Raw genomic sequence first — 11,909 nt, 5'->3', positions numbered from 1 at the left:
CCCTGCCCGCGCGGCGCCGCGGAGGGATGCGGAGTGAGGGGAGGCTGCCTGCGGGGCGGGCCGGCTGAGCGCATCCCCGGGGCTCGGTGTGCGTGTGCGCGCGTGTGTGCGGTGTGCGTGTGTGTGCGCGCTCCCTCCATCCATCCCTCCGTCCCTCCCTCCCTTCTCCCTCCCGCCCGCCCGCCGCCGCCGCGCCGCAGCCGCGCACCGGGGCTCCGCCGCCCGCCCCGCGCCCCGCCGCGATGCCCCGCCGCTGCTGAGCCGGCCCCGCTCCTGCCCCCCGCCAGGTAGGACCCTGACTGACCGGCCCCCGCCCCGGCCCCAGCCCTGCCCGACGCTGGCTGCTACACCCGGGTCCCCAGCGCCGGGGGAGGATGGGGGAGGCGGGATGGGGGGCTCGGAACCGTGTGGGAGCCGGGAGTAGGACGGTGGTGTGTGTCCCCCCCGCCCCGCGAATGCTTTTTTGCAACCCAGCCGCGGCACCTTTCGGCAAGCGACGGGGCTCGCCCCCCTCCCCCGCCGGCCAGTCGCGACATGTCGCGACGGGAGGCGCGGCCGCGGTGGGGGGTTGCCTCGCCGCTACCCCAAGGGCCAAGCATTGCCGGGCAGGTGGGGCCGGGGAGGGGGCCGGAGCAAACCGCCTGCCCCCGGGGGGGCTTACGGGCATCTTCCCCGCTGCGCGGCGGCGGAGCGCCGTGCCCCCGCCCGGCGCGGGTGTTGGTGGCTCCGGGCAGGGCTGCCGTTCCGCCAGCCCCGGGGATTGCTGCCTTGGAACGGTTTCCGAGGCGAGTGGTCGGAGGCACCTGCAGCCACGGTGAAATTCCCGTTTTCGTCTCGACGAGGCGTGTGTTGTTAAGGGCTGGCATTAAGCAGCGCTTATCACGTAGGCTTTGTCTAGGTGGAAGCATGGCTGGGGCTCTTCCGTCATCTCGAGTTTAATTCTTTAATCGTAGCCTTGTTGCTTCCCTCCCCGCTGAGCCATGCTAAGCAACCCCACACTCAGCTCTCTCTCCAGGGTGAAAGCAAGCTGCCAAAATGTTGTAGAAACACAGCAAGCACTAGGGAGAACTGGAGTCTAGAAATGAAAGCTGTAGTAAAACCACAAGGTCACAGGCGTGTGGGTGCGAGCGTTTGATTTCAGGGCTCCTCTTTGCTTGTGCTTCGCAGGAAGCGGCTCCTCCAGTCCCAGATGTTGGAAATTCGCGAGTCAGGCAGTGGAAATGCGGGCTGAGAGAGGCTGGGGTTCTCTGTGCACACTCCTGACACCTGCCTAGGCATTCGTGTGCCTTTTCTCACCACCACAAAGAGAAGAGGTGCACTTTTATTTACAAAAGGGAAGCTGGGACACTTGCACGTTGATGTGATGACGGCGACCGGGAAAAAAAGAGCTGTGCTCTATGGCTTTGGCTGGGGCAGTGGACATCACCAAAGAAAGGCATTTGCGTTCCCTCAGGTACATCTAATAAATATTCCTTTCTCCCCTTTTCCTTCCGATTGGTTCTTCAATAGCAGCTTCGCCCTTTTTCCAGCAGAGGCCTTTAGCCCAAATAGGGAAATACTCTAGCATTTCTAGAGCCAGAACCTACCAGCCAAGCCGTGAACCCTCACCCCAGGAAAGTTGATGCATTGTCTGACTCCTCTTACACCCCATCAGCTCTGTTTCTCTGGGGGCATAAATAACTCCTAAGCCAGTGCTGGGGAGCTGCGTTGCTCAAAGCTTCCTCTGTACAACGGTTTGTGTTCAAGTATTTGAGGAGATAGGATGTACTCTTTAGGTCTAGCATCCCTGAATGTCAATACTGGTAGCACACTTTTAAGCTCACGAAACTTTGCTTGCTTCTCTCTCCCCTGCTTTCACTAAGCTTTTCATGATCGTTTGGATGTGAATTGCTTCTGCGACTTAAATATACGCTGTCCTGCAGCTGCCCAGGCTGCACCTAGTTTGCTCTCCTGGCACAGCTGTATAGGGCACAGCGCGAACCTGGCTGATGTCCCTGCTCTTGGGAGTCTCCACAGCACCTTGCGTGATGCCGTATAGGCACTGCCATTTCTCTGCCTGTTTGGCCCTGTGGTAGCGTCCTGATCTGCTCAAGGCTGTCAGGATTGCAATTTTCTGTCTAGGACAGAATTTGGTTTTCTGTTGTGTTTTCGGCAGAATACAGTCCTGCTGCCTTACCGGGGAGAAGCCACTATTCTCCAGCATCCTAACGAAGCTCAGATCCTGTAGTAAAGCCCACTGCCCCCCCCCCCCCCAAGGCACACGCATCACTGGGCAACCACCCAACAGGCTGGTCGTAGACAACACAAATGGCGTGCAATACCGGCTCTCCTTGCGACTGGTACAGTCAACAGCCTGTTCAAGCTCTGTTCCAGCTCAGGGTACCGTGATCTGCGTGTGCTCCCAGCTTGTGGACACTGGTGCCTGCAGCTGCGCAAATCCTGGCTGCACCTGGGTCTACTGCAGGGTGCTCGGGATGCTGTGCCGTTGGGACTCTGGCATCCAACATGGGCTGAGCTCACTGACCGGTCTTTCCCTTGCCAAGGGTGTGAGTAGTATCTCTACTGCTATTTTCAGGAAGCTTGTAGGAACTTGGTTTTCTCCACTATCTCTATCCCTCCGGTGATGTTAGCTGAAATTGGGAGGGGGGGGGGGGGAGCAATGTGAGCAGACAGACAGACATGAAAACTGTGTTTCCATACGCCTGGCTTCCTAAGGAAACCTGTCTACAAATAGAAGTGAGATTTGCTGCTGCAAAGAGCTCCTGGGGAGACAGAGAAGGCAGAGCAGACTGGGGAGGAGGGAGGGGTGGTTAACCTCGCTTTTGATATAGGCAGCCAAGGCCTGGCACACACCTGGGCTTAGACTCCCTTTCCTGAGATCTGGTGGTCTAAAAACCAGGCATCTGCTTGGCACTAGCGTTCAGCTCCCTCTAGAGTCAGCGGTGCCAGAGCTGTGCCCCTCCTGGGAGGTGCAACCACCCTTCACCAGCCAGGGCTAGGCACCCAGCTGGTGGATGAGGCGTGCTGGGATCGGCCTCCAGCCCAAACTGACCTGCCCAGCTCCTGTCTAGGACCGCGTCCAAATTGCCCAGGTCCACAACCTGCACTCGCCTTAGCCTTTCCCCACACACATTCCCAGGGACGTCTCCAACCTCTTCGTCCCTGGATAAGTGTAGGGAGCTGGGGCTGGGGATTTGTCTCTGCTCCCTTGAAGCTTTCTGCTCCTTCCTCCCGCAGAGCCCAGGAGAGCATCCCGCTGCACAGGGAACCCACACGCAGCTACAAACCCAATGCAAAAGCGGGCCCAGAGGGAAAAGCGGACACAGGCAGACAGAGAAGCAAGCAACAGGCCTGCTAATTCCTCCCTCCTGGCCCCTGTGGGGCATCTCTGGGCAGATGCTTCCTCAGCAGGCTACCCAGGAGCTTCAGGCTTATTAGCAGTGGTTTATTCTCCCAACGCTCGCGGGAGATGCTCTTCCTGTTTTACAGTGGGAGACACAGAGCACAGGGAGGTGAAGGGCTGCCTTGAGATCGCGGGGGGAGTCTGTTGGCAAGGCAGCCTCAAAGCTGGCTCGTAGAGACCAGGCGGATAGCACCGTGCTTAAATCAGCGAGGGAGATCCACAGGCAGAGGACGGCATTAACAGCCCAGGAGGAGTAATAGGGATGAGCCTGATGCTGCTTGATAAAGAAGAGATCAAAAGCAGGTGATAGGGATAGAGAAAAGATCTGGAGACAGCAGCGAGTAGGAGGGGAGACGTAAAAAAAAAAAAAAAAAAACATGCCCAAAAGAAATGTAGTATTTCTCGCTTGCTTCTCATTTCCTGGCATTTTCCTTGCTGAGATCTTGAATCATGGGGGGAAGCGACAACTTGCCACTTGGTCTCTGTGCGTTAAAAAGCAAGGCTGGAATCTCCCTGACAAACACTTCCAAGCTGAGTCTCTACAAACTGCCCCCAAATTTATCCAATCTGGCTGAATTTTTGTATCGGGAATGTTTTATTTTCTTTATTTATCTGTTTATTTTGGAAAGTTGCTGGGGAGATTGGATGCTTCATTGAAGAGATAGAATACTTGGAAAAATCAGTTGCAGACTGATAATTGTTCTAACTTTTTAATGTCCTTTACAGAAAACAGGGTGGCCTGATGTGTATTTTACTTGATTGGCTTCGTGGAGGGCTTGTGCCTGTGACTATATTTGGAAAGGTTTTGATCGCTTTTTGTACTGATGCAATCAGAATGCTGATGGCCTGGAAATCATTCTCCTGATGTGGAGATCTGGAGGGTCATGGGCAGGGGATGCCAACAGGCTGTGCCTGTTTTGGAGTGGCAGAGCTGGGTGGAAGGGAGAAGGAGCTGGGCAGAGCCAGAGCAGGGCTGTGAGCCAAGCGTTTTCCAAGCTGTGTTTAAAGTGCCGTCACACTGTGCAGCCCTGAGTGGCAACACGGTATTTGGACATAGTGGCTTTCCCCCACAGGTTCGGATGTACAGCCAGCATGGCAGTAGGGTCCTTCTCCTGCTTCGATGGGTAAAAATCACACCTAGCAGGAGCTACTTTTTACCTAAGCCATGTCACGGGTCAGTGTCAAGATCAGAAGTGAAGCCAGCAGAGCCTGCGGCTGTCTAGACAAATCTCCAAGCACCCTGTACCTTGCAGGGCTGTTGGCATCCGTTTTGTGTCCCTCGGCCGTAGGAAGCTGGACCTAGGCTCTTGGCTGATTTACTGATTGATGGTCAGAGACCAGACAATTGGTCTGGGCTTTTCTTTTCCTTACAGTCACGTCTTTTCCCAGTACAGGCTTTGCTCGAGCTGCCCTGCTGTGAAGCAGGTTGCTGCTTTCCATGAGGCACAGGTGTGCAGGCTTCAGCACGGCCAGGAAGGGTCAGCAGGAGAGGAGGCGTTTGCTAGCCCTCCAGACGCGGCAGTAGGTATGAGTCCCACCCATGGAGGCGAGGGGCGCAGCTTGTTCCCCAGTGAAGGCTGCTTAGTGCTTGCAGCAGACTCTTAAGTGCTGCTCTCCTGCAAGAGAAACTAGGAAAGCAGTGCTGTGACTTGGAGAGCCTGTCCTCTCGCTTGGGGCCTTTTTGGGGGTTGCTGTCTTTTCACCAGGGACACTGGCAGGGGAATGAGTAGCTGGCTTGCTTTGAGGCTGTGTTTCTCTATCTTGCAGACTAGCTGTGCCTCGCAGTAGCTACTAGCTTCTTCTTTGTCAAAGTTTTTGGCCCCTCTGGCTGAAGAGAGGCCATCTTTCTCCTGCCCCTGACGCCAGCAAAGGGAGTTTTGAGCTGCCTTCTCTGTGTCCCTGCAGCAGTGCACTCTCACTAGGAAAAGCTCCTCTCTCTCTAGCTCTGACTACAGCATGGGGAAGGGCTGGCTGGGAGTCCCCGTGGTGTTGCAACATGCTCTGGGTTATGTCCCCACAGCATGTCAAAAAGCAGCTGCTCTTATGTGAAGAGCAAACTTCCTACTGCCCCCCAGCAAGCAACCGGTCACCCTGTGGGGAGAGAGTGCTGCTCCCACCTCCCGTACGCTGGTGATGTGGCTGTGGGGACACCCTCTCCCATACGAGCTGGCAGTGAATTCACAGTAACGATATTTATTACGAAACTGATGACGCAGTGGGGTAGGCACCGCCGGGTAGCATCAGTGGTGGCTGTAACAGTGTGAACGCTGCTGTGTTACAGCTGCTCTGTACAAGTTTTCTGACGAATGCTGGGAAAAAAATTCCCTACGGAAATTCTCTCGCTCTCTCTTCGTGTGGCCATTCATTCCTTGTGAGCCCAGGCCGTTTCCTTCCTTGCCCAGTCCTTCTTCTGTAATGAAAGTCTCTGGGCTAGCAGTGTTTTTTCAATACTCTGAAAAATAACGGTACTACCAGCTTGTTGCAGATGGTCGTAAACCTGTGTGAGATACAAAGGTGTGGAAAAACAACACGAAGGGTCTTACAGTGGATATTTAAGGGTGAAGTGCCCAAATGGAGATGGGACTTTTGGGAGGCTGCTGCAAAGGAAAAGTTGTGCTTTGCTGAAACGCAGAGCGGCTTTCAGGCTCACTTTGCATGCAGCAACCAGCCAGCCTGAAGGAGCGTTGCTGCCAGGGAAAGGTCAGAGCAGAGTCTAAAAGGCTGTTTTCTCCCCATCTGGTGGCTCCTGATCTGTGGGCCTGGAGCTTGAGCTGGCAGCAGGAGTGCTTTCCTATCAGTTTGTAAAACCTAGAGCTCCCATGTCCAGCAGGGAGGCAAATATCTCTGCAACCCTTCTAGCCCTGCTGCGGGCAACAACTGCTCTTCTAGTGTTTCACAACACCAAGGGTTGGAATAAAGGCTAGGCCAACATACCTTATCTGTGAGCTGCATCTAAACTGAGCTTGCCTTGAAGGGACCATGCAGCCTCTTGCAGGCTTTCCTCCATGACTGTGCAAAACCAACAGCTAGTGCCCTGGATGAGCCTGTCTGCAAAGGGAAAGGGCACAACTGCGACTTCAGGAGAGCCTGAGTTGGGATCTGGCTCTCCTGGTTAGCTCCAGCTCTGCCTGAAAGCTCTCAGACAGCCGGTTCCAGGGAGCCCCAGGACAACTCCGCTCCCTCGGCAGTAAGAAGGGCTCTGGGTGCTGCCCCTGGGCACAGGGTAGTGCTTATGGGCAGGGTTGTGCTGGCCTGGGGTGTTGGTTTGGGGCTCTTCACCACATGTATAAGGCCAGTACCAAGCCTGAGAGCAGCTTGCGCCCCTGCCTCGTGCTGCCGTGATAAATCTGACCTGAGAGGTGTTGAGGGAGCGATGCCGAGGCCACAAGTGCCGCGGCAGGCAAGGTTTGCTGGGGCTGCTAACCTGGCATGCTGTGAATCAGCTACCGCATTTGCTTTTATTGTTGATGGCTGGGATGGGAAATGCAATTGAGACACCTTAATGAAAAGCTAACAAAGTTGGGTTTGGAGGGAGGGCTGGTGTTCTGGTAGCCTTGCTTCTCATTAGAGAATAATATGAATGATTTGTCTGTGAATATTCTTACTTCTGCGCCTGCAGCGGTGTGCTGACCGTGGGCTGAGACCCTATGCAAATGCAGAGTAAGAGGGTCTCTGGGGACCAAGCTATTTATTTTGGATTGTACAAATAAAGAAATGCTGCTAATTTTATAGCAGCTGCTTCTCAGAGATATTTAGAGTGTCAGGCTCTGATTATGTGTGTGTAACCAGCATGTTGTGGCCAAATATTTTCTAGCCCTTCCTGAGTCCAATGTTAATAACACTTGTTGTGAATTGGTTCAAGTAGGAAAGCTGGTGAAGGTATGTGAATCTTGCTTGATGATGGCACCGCAAAATGCTGGGGAAAGACCAACAGAGTTGGAGGGTCACACTGCTGCTCAAAGAAGGGTCCTGGCACATTGCCAAGGCCAGTGGGTTTTTCTCCCAAAGCTCCAGCCTGTCCCCACCCGTCTGAACTCTCCAGAAAAGTTCCATGTTTCTTATCTCTTGCCATCTGAGGAAAAAATGTTGTTTGTACCTGGAGGGCTGGATGGGAAGGCCAGAAAGATGCATTGCTCAGGTGCAAGCCTCTAGGCCTTTTTTTCCTCCTGTTTACTGTAACATGGGACTTGATTTAAAAAAAAAAAACAAAAAACAAAAACAAATAACAAACCAACAAACTAAAACCAACTTATATTAGAATGTTTGAAAGGGAAGAACATGGCAAAAAAGTTCAAGTGACTTATTAATCTGATTTAGTGGGTGTCTTTTTTCTGGCTAAGACTTCCAGTGCTCAAATCTTTTTAAGACTGTAGAGTTGGTCCAAAGTGCGATGGGACTCTTCCATTCTTTATGACCTAGATCAGTGACCCAAAGCATAATATTTTCTCTAGAACCATCTGTTTCCTCTTCTTGCCAAGGGGATTTCACAATGCCTGGTTGCTGTGAATAATTGTACATGTGCAAGGATATGACTTGCCACAGGGAGAAAATTAACTGAATGAGGGCAGGTGGATGCTCTTGAGTTTTGTGTTTGTCCTGGGTTTGGCCAGGACAGGGTTAATTTTCACCGGACTCCAGGAAGGGGCACAGCCGGGGGGTGGGGGCTGACCCCACCTGGCCAAACAGAGCCCGGTATTCCATACCATGTGACATCACGCTGGGTTCCGGTGGGGGGGGGGGGGCGGCGCAGCGGGAACTCTCTCTCGGCTCTGGAGCGTGCGGCGCCGGTGCAGTCCGAGAGAGCGGGTCTGTTTTTGTCGTGTTTTCTCCTTATCTGTATCATTTTTGTTCCTGTTTCCTTCTGTTTGCTGTTCTGTTAAACTGCCCTTATCCCGACCCACCAGTTTCTGCCTCTTTCTTTTCATTCTCCTCCGCACGCCGGCGGGGGGAGGGGCGGCCGCGTGGCGCTTTTGTTGCCGGCGGCAGCCGAAACCAAAACATTTAATTTGGCGCCCAAGCGTGGGGCAGGGATAACGGCAGGGCTGAGCAGCGGGTGTTAAAACTGCTTTCTTACATTTTGTTAAATTTTGTTATATGCATTTTTCTGTGTTAAATAGTCGCCGGTAAAAATGTTTCTGTCTTTGATCAGATGGCTGTGGTTTCTGAATCCTTATTTGCAGTATGTATTCAATGCCGTGCTGTTCATCATCGCTGGGAAAAAGATCAGGATGATAATTTTGCTCTACCTTACAATATCGACTTATGACATGATAACATCAATGTGCATGAAATTAGGCTTGTATTTGCATGCGGCACTGCGGTCATTTCCGTACCTCGGACCCTATGTCTTAGAATTTGTTAATAATCAAACCCAGTCTGTGGGGAAAACCGAAGGGGATACCTTCCCCCACTCTTTCACCCCCCCTCTTTCCCTCAGGCTGGTTCTAACGGCTTTTGAGAATTTCCAGTACCCGTGGGATGCTCAGGCCAGCACTCTCCTTTTGTTCTGCCTCCTGAATGGGTTTTGGGTCTTGTTTAGGGTTAAGCAAGTAGTTAAGAACATCATGCAGAGACCTGCCCCGGGGCTGGATAGCTGTGAGTGGCTGGGTGTGTGGGACAGCATGGGCAAGTACCTAGGGCAGTGGGCACCTCCGGTGTTTTTTAAACTCACCCCTGAGGAAGTACAGGATCCGGACAAACTAGTAAAATATCTGCAAAAAGTGTGCTGCCACCCTGGGAACTCCAGAGGGACACAGATCACCGCAACGTGCTGGGGTGTGGCCCACGCCTACCGAGCCATGTTCAACACTGTTCAGTGCCTTAAAGGGGAAAGGGGGGGAAACGAAGCGGCAGGCACTGCGACTGGCGCTGCCCCCCCAGCCGGCCCTGCAGCCCCTCCAGCCCAGCAGGCAGTCACAGTCCCCCCGACTGGCACCGCCGCTGCCACTGCTGCAGGGTCTGCCTCGGTTTCCCTGGCAGGCACAGCAGCTGCTCCAGCCCCAGCTCCAGCCGCAGGTAGCGCGGCTGAGCCCAATGACCAACCTGTGCCGATAGCAGTCGCCCCCGTAAAACTAAAGAAAGACGCAAAGAGAGCACATCGCTCCGGGAGGGATGACGATGAGCCAGGGTCATCGCAGGAGATAGAGACAGAGATCATCACCCGGTCCCTGTCCCTGGGCGAGCTGTGAGACATGCGGAAAGATTTCAGCCGCCACCCAGGCGAGCACATTGCCACCTGGCTGCTGCGGTGCTGGGATAATGGGGCCAGCAGCTTGGAATTAGAGGGCAAGGAAGCCAAGCAGCTGGGATCCCTGGCCAGGGATGGGGGCATTGATAAGACCATTGGGGAAAAAGGAACAAATCCTCAGCCTCTGGAGGAGACTTCTGTCAGGCGTGAGGGAGAGGTACCCTTTCAGTGACGATTTTGTATGTCATCCTGGCAAGTGGACCAATATGGAATGGGGTATTCAGTACTTGAGGGAATTAGCTGTGCAGGAGCTGGTTTACTGTGACACAGACGATGAGCAGGTACCCACAGACCCAGATGAACTCCAGTGCTCACAATCCATGTGGAGGAAGTTTGTGCGGAGCGCACCCTCCTCATATGCCAACTCACTGGCAATAGTAGACTGGAAAGGTAAAGAAGCACCAACAGTGGATGAGGTGGCTGTCCGACTCCGGCAATATGAGGAAAGTCTCTCTTCCTGCCTTGTCTCAGCTGTGGAGAAACTGGTCAAGCGACTAGACAGGAATATGTCCTACTCCCCACCTGTACAGGCCAGTGTCTCAGCTATTAGGGGCAGGCGTTTCTTTGCTCAGGAGAGGGAATACAGAGGCTATACATCCCGGGGCACCCTGTGGTTTTACCTGCGTGACCACGGAGAGGACATGAGGAAGTGGGATGGAAAACCCACCTCAAGTCTAGAGGCACGAGTCTGTGAGTTGCGAGGTAAAACAATCACAAAAGGGGATTCTCTTAGGAAAAATGCCGCTCCAGTTTCCAGAAGCCAGCTCTCCAGACCAGGTAGACAGTTTGACCTTGATTCCGATCATCTGGAGGGGACCTCCAAGTCATTTTTACAGCAGGTGAGCAGCAAATTCTCTGACGAGGATTAGAGGGGCCCTGCCTCCAGCCAGGTGGAGGAAAGGGACAACCGTGTTTATTGGATGGTGTGGATTCGGTGGCCTGGCATGTCAGATCCACAAGAGTATAAAGCTCTAGTGGACACTGGTGCACAGTGTACTTTAATGCCATCAGAGTTCAAAGGGTCAGAGTCCATTTGCATTTCTGGAGTGACAGGGGGGTCCCAAGAGCTGAGTGTACTGGAGGCTGAAGTGAGCCTCACTGGGCAGGACTGGCAGAAGCACCCCATTGTAACTGGCCCCGAGGCTCCGTGCATCCTTGGGATAGACTATCTTAGGAGAGGGTATTTCAAGGACCCAAAGGGGTATCGGTGGGCTTTTGGCATAGCTGCTGTGGAGACGGAAGAAATTAAACAGCTGTCCATTTTGCCTGGTCTCTCGGAGGATCCTTCCGTTGTGGGGTTGCTGAGGGTTGAAGAACAACAGGTGCCAATCGCGACCACAACGGTGCACTGGCGACAGTATCGTACCAACCGAGACTCCCTTCTCCCCATTCATCAGCTGATCGGCCAGCTGGAGAGTCAAGGAGTGATCAGCAAAACTCGCTCACCCTTTAATAGTCCCATATGGCCAGTGAGAAAATCTACTGGAGAGTGGAGACTGACAATAGACTACCGTGGCCTGAATGAAGTCACACCACCGCTGAGTGCTGCCGTGCCAGACATGCTAGAACTTCAATATCAGCTGGAGTCAAAGGCAGCCAAGTGGTATGCTACAATTGACATTGCTAATGCATTCTTCTCCATCCCTTTGGCAGCAGAGTGCAGGCCATAGTTTGCTTTCACCTGGAGGGGCATCCAGTACACCTGGAATCGACTGCCCCAGGGGTGGAAACACAGTCCCACCATTTGCCATGGACTAATCCAGACTGCACTGGAAAAGGGTGAAGCTCCAGAACATCTGCAGTACATCGACGACATCATTATATGGGGTGACACAGCGGAGGAGGTTTTTGAGAAAGGGGAGAAAATAGTTCAGATCCTTCTGAAAGCCGGTTTCGCCATTAAGCGAAGTAAAGTCAAGGGACCTGCGCAAGAGATCCAGTTTTTGGGAATAAAATGGCAGGATGGGCGCCGTCAAATCCCAATGGATGTCATCAACAAAATAGCAGCTATGTCTCCACCAACCAGCAAAAAGGAAGCACAGGCCTTCCTGGGTGTTGTGGGTTTTTGGAGGATGCACATCCCAAATTACAGCCATATTGTAAGTCCTCTGTACCACGTTACCTGGAAGAAGAATGATTTTGAATGGGGCCCTGAGCAGCGACAGGCATTTGAACAGATTAAACGGGAGATAGTTCATGCCGTAGCCCTTGGTCCAGTCCGGTCAGGGCAAGATGTTAAAAATGTGCTCTACACCGCAG

General features: G+C 53.4%; 1 protein-coding gene across 2 annotated transcripts in view; it reads left to right on the top strand.

The window, feature by feature from the left end:
- Positions 1 to 211: 211 nt before the first annotated feature.
- Positions 212 to 11,909, top strand: part of SLC8A1 (solute carrier family 8 member A1) — a 127,186-nt gene continuing 115,488 nt past the window's right edge. For both annotated transcript variants that reach the window (XM_075413425.1, XM_075413424.1), the window contains exon 1: positions 212 to 287. The gene's annotated coding sequence lies outside the window, so the exon portion shown is untranslated. The remainder of the gene's footprint in view (positions 288 to 11,909) is intronic.

This window comes from Opisthocomus hoazin, chromosome 2, assembly GCF_030867145.1.
Source record: "Opisthocomus hoazin isolate bOpiHoa1 chromosome 2, bOpiHoa1.hap1, whole genome shotgun sequence".
In the NCBI taxonomy this organism is placed as follows: Eukaryota; Metazoa; Chordata; class Aves; order Opisthocomiformes; family Opisthocomidae; genus Opisthocomus; species Opisthocomus hoazin.
The sequence above is the reverse complement of the archived record's forward strand: the minus strand, read 5'-3'. Positions and strand labels throughout refer to the sequence as shown.